Source organism: Pteropus vampyrus, unplaced genomic scaffold, assembly GCF_000151845.1.
Source record: "Pteropus vampyrus isolate Shadow unplaced genomic scaffold, Pvam_2.0 Scaffold422, whole genome shotgun sequence".
Classification (NCBI taxonomy): domain Eukaryota; kingdom Metazoa; phylum Chordata; class Mammalia; order Chiroptera; family Pteropodidae; genus Pteropus; species Pteropus vampyrus.
The window spans coordinates 656191-668751 of record NW_011889203.1 but is presented as its reverse complement, the minus strand read 5'-3'; positions in this window follow the sequence as shown (position 1 = coordinate 668751).

Sequence of the window (12561 nt, the reverse complement as noted above, 5' to 3'; positions counted from 1 at the left end):
TGGGATTTGTGTAATTGGGAAGTAGCATATGCTGGAATATTATGCAATCATTAAAATCTTGTTCTCAAAGAACACTTAATGACAGGACAATCTCATGATACAATACTAATTTAAAAATCAAAATGTACAACTGCATATTTTTCATGATCCCAACTTAAATATAAAACACAATGCAAATGTGTTATTCTTTTTGATTGCTCAATATCTTTCCAATATGTAGAGAATTTTCTCCCTTTTATGTCCCAGTGGGAAGCAAGAGTAGCCTCCAAATTCTCAGAGCCAAAACTCTTTTTCCCACATTCTTTTACAGTTAAGGAATAGAATGTAAATTGGTCTGTGCAACTGTCACAGACTTTGTTCAAGCGCTACTATCCAAGAGATGAGAGGAAGTATTCTGATGTCCCTAGGAAGAATTCCTCCAAAAGAACTAGTTCTGGGTTTAGGCTACTTGCCCTGGCTGCTTAGTAAATCTGACTCTCCTAGACTCCCAACAATGCTCTAAGCTCCCAGCATTCCTTTCATGAGTTCCTTTCCTGCTTAATTGAACCAGAACTAGCTTCTATTGCTTACGATTAAGACCTCTGACTTAGGTGATTAAATATATGGTGACAGAAGAGAATTTAACTTTCGGTGGTGATAGGGTGTCGAATATATGATTATAGAAGGAAATTTAACTTTGGTGAACACAATGCGATACACATATGATGTATTATTGAATTGTACATTTAAAATCTACATGATTTTATTAACCAATGTCATCCTAATAAATTTAATTTTATTAAAAGGAAAAAAATTAATAAAAGGCATCAGTGAATATAGACCTTTAAAAAAAAAACAAAACTGACTTAGAGTAATACTGACCAAAAAGTTGGGTTAAGTTTTCTGAAAGGTTTATGAGTCACCCTTGCTTTCTTCTTTATGCTCAAGTTTATTACTCATGTAAATATATGTTATTTTATAATCAGAGAAAGAAATATGATCTTTTAAATCAGAACTTTCTCTGGTGCATAGTTAGTTAATCTAATGAAATATGGTTTATAGAGCCAGTCATGTGGTGGAGCTGGCTGGTATGGGACTGCAAGACGTGTACTTCTCTTCTCATTCCCAATTCAGTCGTGTCATATCAGTAGCTTGAAATCAGCCATGGTGGGAGAATATTTACATGAAAGAAGTAGGCATGGCTTTCACTTTCCTAAAGAGTTGGTTTCATAAAATTCAGGCCTTTCCCCGTACCTTGGATGCAGTGTTAAACATTTACCAACACACTGTTGTATGTAGCCTTAGCTAAATACATTAAATTCTACATTTTATCATCAAATTCTTTAACACTTAAGTCTTGTACTTTGCCAAAAATTTTTTGCTGTAGTAAGCTAAGTGCCTTTCATTACTTAGCAGTACTGAATCATTAGGATATTTCGGCTATGTATACTTCTGATCAGAGTGGCTCAATCCCTTACTATACAAAATATGGTCCATAAAATAGTATCAGAATCACCTAAATCCTTTAGAAAAGGAGTCTCAGGCCCTGCCCCTGAACTACCAAATTCACTTTAGCAAGATCCCCAAGTGATTCATCTTCACATTAAAGTTCAAGAAACAGTAACTTAAACAATTGTGGTTTATTTTTCTCACATAGCTGCAAGTCTGTAGGGAGATGATATTTTTCTCGCTTTACTGAAATATACCTGACATCACATTGTGAAAGTTTAGGTGTACATGTGATGACTTGATACCTACTAATATCATGAAATGATTATCACAATAGGGTTAGTTAATGTATCCATCATCTTGCATAATTATCATTTTTATGGTGTGAATATTTAATATCTACTCTCTAAGCAGCTTTCAAGTATATAATACAATATGATTAACTTTAGTCTCCATGTTGTACATTAGGTCATCAGAAAATACTCATAAATGGAAGCTTGTATCCTCCTTATAATCAACATCTCCTCACTTCACCCACCTACTAGCCCCTAGTTACCACCATTCTACTTGGTTTCTGTGAGTTTAGCTTTTCTAGATTCCACATATAAATGAGATCATCCAATATATGTCTTTATCTGTCTTATTTTACTTAACATAATGTCCTCAAGGTCCACCCATGTGTCACAAATGGCAAGATTTTCTTATCTTTTATGGCTGAATAATATTCCATTGTGTGTGTGTGTGTGTGTGTGTGTGTGTGTGTGTGTGTGTGTGTATAGTCTTTATCCATTCATTCATTGATGGACACTTAGGTTCTTTTCAATTCTTGGCAATTGTGAATAATGCTGCAATAAACATGAGGGTGTGGAGATCTTTTCCAGGTAGTGATTTCATTCCCTTCAGATATATACCCAGAAGTGGAACTGCTGGATTGTATAGTAGTTTTATTTTTAATTTTTGAGGAATCTCCATCCTGTTTTCATAATAAGTGAACCAATTTACATTCCAGCGCAGGTGTTCTCTTTTCTCCACCTCCTCACAAACACTACCTCTTATCTCCTGGATGATAGCCATTCTAACAGGTGTAAGGTGGTATCTCATTGTGGTTTTGGTTTGCATTTCCCAAATGATTAATGACATTGAGCATCTTTTCATGTATCTATTGGCCATCTGTATGTCTTTCCTGGAAAAATGTCTGTTCGGGTCTTCTGTCCATCTTTATGTAATTATTTGTCTTTTTGTTATTGAGTTGAATGAGTTCTTTGCATATTTTGGATATTAATCTATTATTGGCCTGTGGTTTACAAATATTTTCTCCCATTCTGTAGGTTAGCTTTTCATTTCATTAATATTCTCTTTAATCTGCAGAAGCTTTTTAGTTTGATATAGTCTGATTTGTCTATTTTTGCTTTTTTGCCTTGTCCTTTTGGTGTCATATTAAAAAAAAATCATTACCAAGACCAATGTCAAGGAGCTTTACTCCTATGTTTTCTTCTAGGAGTGTGATGGCTTCAGGTCATATATTTAAAATAAGTTCATTTTGAGTTAATTTTTGAGAGTGGTATAAGATAGGTATCCAATTTCATTCTTTTGCATTTGGATATCCAGTTTACTCATCATCATTTATTGAAGAGACTATGATTTCCTCCATTGAATATTCTTCTATCCTTTGTAAAATATTAGTTGACAGTATATGTGTGGGTTTATATCTGGGCTTTTGATTCCATTTCATTGGTCTATGTGTATGTTTTTATTCCAGTACCATACTATATTGATTATATAGTTTTTTAGCATAGCTTGAAATTGAGAAGTATGATGTCTCTGCTTTGTTCTTTGTTCTTTCTCAAGATTGCTTTAGCTTTTCAGGGTATCTTGTGGTTCTACATAAATTTTAGAATTTTTTTTTTGCAAAGGCTCTCTCTTACTGACCTGGGGTATGTATAGGGAGCCACTCAGGTAGTGAGGGTACGTGTGCATGAGGCGTGCGTAGCTTTGGGGATACCTGTGGACCAGTTGACAGGGGGTGGGATAAGCAGATGATATATCCTTAGCGCTACTGGGCAGCCCACCTGATGAAATTTACAAAGTGGTTAATAGGATCCATGTTCTTTGATACTCTTTGATAGTCCTGGGCTGCTATTCTTCCAGCTACTCTCCACCTCCTAGTCTCACAGCAACTCTCGGTATTCTGGATGGGGCCACAAAGAAGTGGATCTCTTTGCCAGCACTGTGCACAGGTGAAGTTCAGTGCTCATTTCCACACTCTCACTTTCCACCGTAAGAGTAGTCTTTGTCCAAAGATCTCTCTGGTGACTGAGCTGTGTTGCTTTGAGGGAGGAGTGGCACAGTTAAAGTGAAACAGTTCCTCTTACCTTCTTCAATGTGTCCAACCTTGGATTTTTTTTTTCTCTAACCTTGTTTGGGATCTTCTCCACTGGACTAGTGGACTTCCACCCAGCCACTCTCATCTGTGGGAGACTGTCTAAACTGGTACTCTTTTGGAGGAAGACAGTAGAAAACTCATACCATGTTGATGATGTCACTCTTAAGCAACTCTTCAGTCTACTAAGAGATAAGCAATCCTACATGTACGTGCCTCAAACAACAAAGTTGAAATTATATAAAGAACTAAAAAGAGACATATACAAATCCACAGTTATAGATGGAGATTTCAACATCTCCTTAACAATTAATACTACACTAAGCAGGAATTTAGCAAGGCTCTAAAAGAATTGAACAAAACCATTAACCAACAGAATTTAATTGATATATATGCATAGATAACTCTACACAAGAGTATTTTTTTTCAAGTGTGCATAGGACAGAGACCATATTCTGGACCTTAAAAACTTTAAGTAATCATATAGAATATGTTCAGCAGCCGCAATGAAATCAAACTAGAAATCAGTAGCAGAAAGATCTCCAAACACTTGGAAACTAAACAATACACTTCTAACAACCCATGTTTCAAAGATGAAGTCTCTAGAAAATTAAAAATTACATTGAATTGAGTGAAAAGGAAAATACAACATATCAAAATTCGTGAGACACAGGTAAAACAATGCTGAGAAGAAAATATTTAGTACTAAGTGCTTACATAAGAAAAGAGGAAATACCTCAAATCAATGATCTGAACTCTCACCTCAAAACCTAGAAAGAAAAAAAAAAAGCAAGCAGAAAGAAAAAAATAATAAGAGCAAATAACACTGAAATTAAAAATATAAAAAATAAGGAAAGTTAATTAAACAAAGGGCCGATTCTTTCAAAATGTCAATAAAAATGGCAAACATTTATTTAGCAAGACTGACAAATAAGAGAAGACAGAAACTACCAATATCAGGAATGAAACAGGGATATCATTATAGACCCTAGAGACATCGAAAGAGTCATAAGGACATACTATGAACAACTCTACACAAAAATTGATAACTTAGTTGAAATGAACCAAGTCTTCAAAAAACACAAACTGCCATAATTCACCCAGTATGAAATAGGTAATTTGAATAGTCCCAAAATGATTAAGGAAATTGAATTCATAATTTTTAAACTCCCAAAAAAGAAATACTCAGGGCCAAATGGTTTCACTAGAGAATTCAACCAAATGTTTAAAGATTTAACACCAATTCTAAACAATCTCTTCCAGAAAATAGAAGGGAACACTTCCCAATATGGTTTATGAAGCTAACATTTCCCTGATATCAAAACCAAAGTACAAGGGAAAAAAAAACTCCAAAACAATGTCACTAATAAATATAAGTGCAAAAATTCTTAACAAATTACTAGGGAAAAGACTTTAGCAATACATAAAAAATTACATGCCTTGGTCAAGTAGGATTTACTTCATCAAAGCTGGTCCAATATTCAAAACTCAGTCAGTGTAATCTGCCATACATACTAACAGGCTAACAATGAAAAATCACATGATTATATTAACTGATGCAGAAACACATTTGACAAAATTTGGCACTCATTCATGTCAAAAACTCTCAAGTTCCTTAGCTTGATAAAGAATATGTATTTAAAAAAATATACAACTAACATTATACTTAAGGATAAAAGACTAAATGCTTTCCCCCTAAGATTGAGAACAACACAAGGATGCCTTACTCCCACAACTCTCATTAGACATATTGCTAGAAGCTTTAACTTGTGCAGTAAGACAATAAAAGAATATAAAAGGTGCAGAGACCAGTAAAGAAGAAATAAAATTCCCACTATCTGCAGATGAAATGACTGTCTCTGTAGAAAATGCCAAGAAATCAATCAAAAACACCCAGAACTAATAAATAAATTCAGAAGTTTGTAGGATACAAGAAAAACAAAAAATTAATTGTATTTCTATGTACTAGCAATGTACACTAAAATTAAATACACAATACCATTTTAAATTGCTCAAAATGAAATATATAGGTGTAAATCTAACAAGACAGGTACAGGACTTACATGCTAAAATACACAAAATTCTGATAGAAGAAATCAAAAATCTAAGTAGAGAGTTATACTGGATTGGAAGATAAAATATAGTAAAGATGTGAGTTCTCTTCAAATTGACATACAGTTTTAATGCAATTCCTATCAAAAGAACAAAAATAATTTTTTGTAAATATAAACAAGACAGTTCTGAAGTTTATATGGAAAGGAAAAGGAATTAGAATAACTAAAAACATTTTGAAAAAGAAGAATAAAGTGAAGGGACTCGATCTACCAGATTTTATTATATAGATACTATAATCAAAACTGAGTGGTATTGGCAGAGGAATAGACACATAGATCAATGGCCTAGAACAGAGAATTCAGAAATAGACCTAACAAGTAAGCCTCCCTCAGTGGAGGAAAGATAGCTTTTTCAACAAATAGTGCTGGAGCAATCAGACATCCATAGGCACACAAAAAAAAAAAAAAATCTTAACCGAAGTGTCACACCTAAGACAAAAATTAACTCGAAATGGATCACTGACTTAAATGTAAAATCTAAAACTATAAAACCTGTATTTAAAAAATCTTTGAGACCTAGGTTTGGGTAAAGAGCTCTTAGCCTTGACACCAAAAGCACTATCTATGAAATTTTTTTTTTTTTGATTAACTGGACTTCGTCAAAACTAAATACTTTTGCTGTGCAAAAATTCCCTACTGAGGATAAAAATGCAAGCTACAGACAAGGAGGAAATATTTTCAAACCACATATTCAACAAGGGATGACTATCTAGAATATATAATGAACTCTCTAGACTAGTTAAAAAATAATCTAATTAGAAATGGGCTAAAGAGCCAAACAAAAATTTCACTGAAGATGAAATACAGATGGCAAATAAGGACATGAAAAGATATTCGACATCAATAGTCATTAAGTAAATGCAAATTAAAACTACAATGATATATCACTAAACTTCTATCAGAATTGATAAAATAAAAAATAATGACACCAAATTTTGTCAAAGATAGGAGAAACTAAATCACTCATATATTGCTGGTGGTAATGTAAATGGTACAGCTAGTCTGAAAAACACTTTGGATTTCTTAAAAAACTAAACATCCAACTACGATACAACTTTATAATTTATCTCAAAGAAATGAATACTTATGTTCACAAAAAAACTTGTACACAAACATTTATAGCAGCTTTATTCATAATAGACAAATCTTAGAAACAACCTGTACATCTTCAAAGGATAAATGGTTAAAGTGCTGTACATTCATACCATAGAATACTACTTAGCAATAAAAAAAGAGCAACCTACTGATACGTGCAACAATTTGTATGAATTTCCAGAGCATTATACTGAATAAAAAAAGCCAGACTCTATAGGTTACACATTGTATGATTCTCTTTATATGACATCTTGAAATGTCAGAATTACAGAAATGGAGAACAGATTAGTGGTTCTCAGGGGTCAGGAGAAGGTAGGAAGGAAGGTGAATTTGGGTGAAAAGAGCAACAGGAGGGATTCTGGTGGTGATGGAAATAGTCTGTATCTTGAGTGCATAAATGTCCACAACTTGGTTATCAAATTGTACTATAATTTTATAAGATGTTACCATCGAGGAAAGCTAGAAAAAGGGTGCATGGGATTTCTCTTTATTATTTCTTACAACTGCATATTAATCTATAATTATTTCAAAAAAGTTTAATTAAAAATAAAAGGTAAGGATGGAACATTTTAAACAATTTTATGCCAATAAATTTGACAATTAGATGAAATGGACAAAATTCCTGGAAGACATACCACCAAACTCACTCAAGAAGAGAGAACCTCGATAGCTCTATAACTATTGAAAAAAATAAATTTGTAGTTAATATTTTTTTACAAAGAAAGCCCCATGCCTAGGGTGCGTCACTGGAGAATTCTACAAATGTTTAAGGAAGAAATAATACCAATTCAACACAAACTCTTTGAGGAAGTTGAAAAGAAGGAAGTACTTCTTAATTGATTCTCTGAAGTCAGCTTTAGTCTGATACCAAAAAAAAAAAGCACTTGACAAAATCCAACATTCATTTATGAGAATAAAAAAAAGAGAAAACTCAGCAAACTAGAAACAAAAAGAAACCTCTTCAACATAATAAAAGGCTTCTAAAAAGATCTGTAACTAATATCATACTTGTTGGTGAAGCCTGAGTGAAGTTCCTTTAAGATCAGGAGCAAGACAGTGATGTTTGCTCTAGCCATTTCTATTCAGCATTGCACTGTAGCAATACAGCTTTTCAAAATATGGAACCCAGATTGGAAAAGAAAACTGAATTTATTTACAGGCAACATGATCATCTATGTAGAAAATCTGATTAAATATACACAGCCACTAAATATAAGTTAATTTTAAGTTTGCAGGATAAAGATCAATATGCAAAAAACAAATGTATTTCTACATACTAAGTAGTAACAAACAGTTGGAATTTCAAATTTGAAAAATAACATTTATAACACTATTAAAATTATGAAACAGTTTTTAACATCAAAATTAAAATATTTTTTTCTTCTTTGAAAGACGGACTTAAGAAAATGGAAAGAGGGCATAGATTCAGAGAAACTACAAAACATATATCGGATAAGGGGCTTGTATATAGTGAATATATAAAGAATTGTTACAACACAGTTCTAAAAAACAAACAACACAATTGCAAAATAGTTAAAAGATTTGAACAGAAAATATATAAATATAAAATTAGCATATGAAAAGATGCTCCACATTACTAGAAATCAAGAAATGCAAATTGAAACCCCAGTGATATTTCAATATACATTCCCTAAAATAGCTAAAATTTAAAGACCCTATATCAAGTGTTGGCAAAGATGAGAAGCTACTGTAACTCTCACACATTGTTAGTAGAAGTAGAAACGGTGCTGCTACTTTTAGATAATTAATACAACAGTACCTTGCACTTATTATAGGACCCAATATTTCTACTTCTGGACATTTACCCAAGACAAATGAAAACATATTCCTAATAGTTGAAAACTAGAAATAATCCAAATGCCTGTCAATTGGTAAATGGACAAGCAATTTGTAATACGACCATATAATAAAATAGTACTCGACAATAAAAAATATATATATTAATGTATACAGCAACATGAATGAACCTCAAAACCATTACACTAAATCAAAGAAGTCAAACTCAAAGATTACTGTGTAATTCCATTTATACAAAATTCTGGAAAAGGAAAAATTGAAGTGGCAGAGAACAGATCAGTGGCTGCCTGTGTCCAAGGGTCAAGAGTGGGGAAAACTGAAGAGGTATGTGAGAAAGCTTTAGGGTGATTTTTGTGGTGGTTACACAACTCTATATCATTAACAAAATTCAGCTAACTGTGCATCTAAAATAGGTAAATTTTAATGTATGTAAATTACATTTCAATTAATCTGAGTTGATAAATAGCTAGATGAGAGAGATACAGACAGACAGACCAAACCAACAGCAGTGCCCCTTAAAATGGTCTCCAGACTGCTGTAACTTATCCATTATAGTGGCCTATTCAAATTTGAGGGTTTTTGCCAGCACTTTTCTTGTAAATAACCATGGCACCAAGTTTGCATACCCAGCTTTTACATTGGTGTCTATTCTCTATCAAGAGGACCCAACATGGCAAAATGCAGCTTTTCAAGGGTACTTATTGAATTCACTTAGAGTCAGAGGGATGTCAGCAAAAGTACCCTCAATTGATAGTTTTAAAATAAACAAGTACTTTCTTAAGCAGGTCTGTAATTTCTCACTTTCACTGTGAGTCCTACTGAAGCAATGATCATCTTACTTCCTAGTATCTTTGTTGAAACCATACAAAATATAACACTTTCCATAGATGGGCCCCAAATGCGCATCTGGTTTCTTTCTTTGACTTTTTCTTGTTTTATTTTTTGTATTTGATTAAGTTTGGAAATTGTGACTCACAATCCCTTTGTAAAGGCTGACTTTCTTTTTAGTCTCTCCATTTTTCTGAGCCTTAAGAATATTATATTTCTTTTAGATGCATGTTGCCTTTTACTATATGTTAAATGATTTGTCTAATATTTTGACAGCATTCTTGCAATATATTATTTTTAACTAATCTGAGAATCTTCTGAGAGAAGTAAGGAAATTCAAATTTGTCCTACTTTCTAAATGACTTCTTTGAATATAAGGTCAACATAAACACATGACAAATAAATACTAAATTGTGATTATTAACAAAATTTTTAAAAACACAAATATAAGCAGAAAGTAAAAAACAAAATTGTTAGCAATATATATTACATGAGAATTAATGCATGATTCAGTAATCATAATTATGAGACATACTAGCATGATGAATTGAAAAGACAAATAAAATATTGACTTCAATACTCAAGAAGCTTGCAATCTCAGTGAAAAGACAAAGCATAACCATATAAAACATTTAGTCAGTATTTAGTGTAATGTTTCATTTTACATTATGTGATTCAAATTTATATTATATGAACATATTTATAGAAAAAATGTTTCACCTGTTCTTTGTCAGAATTTGTTTGAAACAAATTTTTATTGTTTTTTTCTACTTACACCTGTCTACTAAAACTGGCATAGAGAAAACTATGTATAGAAAGATTTCTAAAAGAATTATTGCCTTGCGATATAAGAAAAACATTATACCAAGAGTAACATAAGATGAATAACAGTGAAGTTTTGTTGCAAAGTGATTCCTTTCAAATTTTAGCAAAAGAAAATAAATGATAGGTTTTAAGATTTCTCAAAATTTTGCATATCCTAAGGGTGCTGTGAATGTAATAAATATTATATTTTATTGAAATATATTTGACATATAATATTGTGTCAATTTAAAGTGTACGACATGTTAATTTGTTACATTTATATATTGTAATATGATTGCCATTGTAGTGATAATTAACAGCTCTATCACATTACATAATATTGTGTCAATTTAAAGTGTACGAGATGTTAATTTGTTACATTTATATATTGTAATATGATTGCCATTGTAGTGATAATTAACAGCTCTATCACATTACATAATTATTTCTTTTTAGTGGTTGGAATAATTTAATTTCAGTCTCTTAGCAAGTTTCTTAATTATAATACAATATGGTTAACTATATTCACTATACTGTGCATTAGATCTCTAGGGTCTATTTACTACTCGTTATAAGTTTATACCTGTAAGCAATATCTGTCCTGTCCTCCCTTCTCCCATTATCTGATAACCACCATTTTATTCTCCATTTTTACAAATTTTGCTTTTTTAGATTTCACTTAGAAGTGATATCATAGAGTACTTGTCTTTCTCTGACTTATCTCACTTAGCACAATGTGCTCAAGGTCCATCCTTGTTGTTCAAATGGCAAGATGTCCTCCTTTCTCATGGCTGAATAATATTCTGTTATATAAATATATACCACATCTTCTTTATCCATTCATCCATTGCTGGGCACTTACATTGTTCCCTTATCTTGGCTATTGTGAATAATGCTGCGATAAACAAGAGAGTACACATATTTGTTTAAAATTCTGTTTTTATTTCCTTTGTATATTTACCTAGAAGTGCGATTGCTGAATTATACAGTAGATCTAGTTTAAAATTTTTAGGAACCTCCATATTGTTTTCCATAATGCCTGTACCAGTTTACATTCTCACCAGGACTTGTTATTTCTTATCTTCTTAATAATAGCAACTCTAACAGGCGTTAGGTGATATCTCATTGCGGTTTTGATTTGCATTTCTCTGATGATTAGCGGTTTGTATTTTCTAATTATCTAACAATCTAGGCTTCTAAAGTGACTCGTTAACTAAATGTTTTCTTTCCAAAGTACATATAAAATAAAAATACTTGTAGTCTAATAGAATCTCTCACAAATCACCAGTATTTTTTTGAAGAGACTGTTAATGAAAACTCTTTTTAGACAACATGTAAACAGAGAATTTATAAAGATTGCACAAGATTGCAGACTTTGAAGTAAAATATGGATAGGATAAAGGAAGTCAAGAAACAGATTGAAAATGAATAACGGGAAGAGAATTTTACCCACCACAATGATTCATAATTTTCTGTTTATGTAATGCTACTAGGCTATAAGAACTTTGAAAGCAGATATTTATCTAATTAATACACCTGGTACCTAACAGTAAATGGGTTAAAGAATATCCTCTCCTCTCTCCTCTCTCTCTCTCACGCACATACACACAGGTTGGACAAAGAATCCTGAATAGAAAGTAGGGAAACATGTGGTGGGGCTTAGGCAAATTATATTTCAAGTTATCTTTTGCTATAATTTTAGTGTTTGAAAAGTGTTTCATAATAGAACAGAAGCAGCTTTATTTTTGAAGACATAAAATGTTCAAAAACTAGCAATTTAATGATTTTATAGAAATTTAATCAGTGGTTGGCCAGTATGAAAAGGAGTCACACTGATATTTTGCTAAATTCATGTACTAGGATGAAAGTCCTGGAAGAGGTCTGTACTCCCACGTGACTGCTCTGAATGTGTGTGAAAGCGAAGTGTGTCTGGCTCAGAAGAGCCTCTCATATGTATGTGTTCTCCTTTTCTGGGTGCTTCTCAGAGCTCCTTCTTTTTCTTGGCCAACTAGTACTGAGACAGACTCAGTGACTGAAAGTCATGTATCGAAGATAGCAGTACTTCTGTTCAGCCTCAATGATTGTTCCCATAGA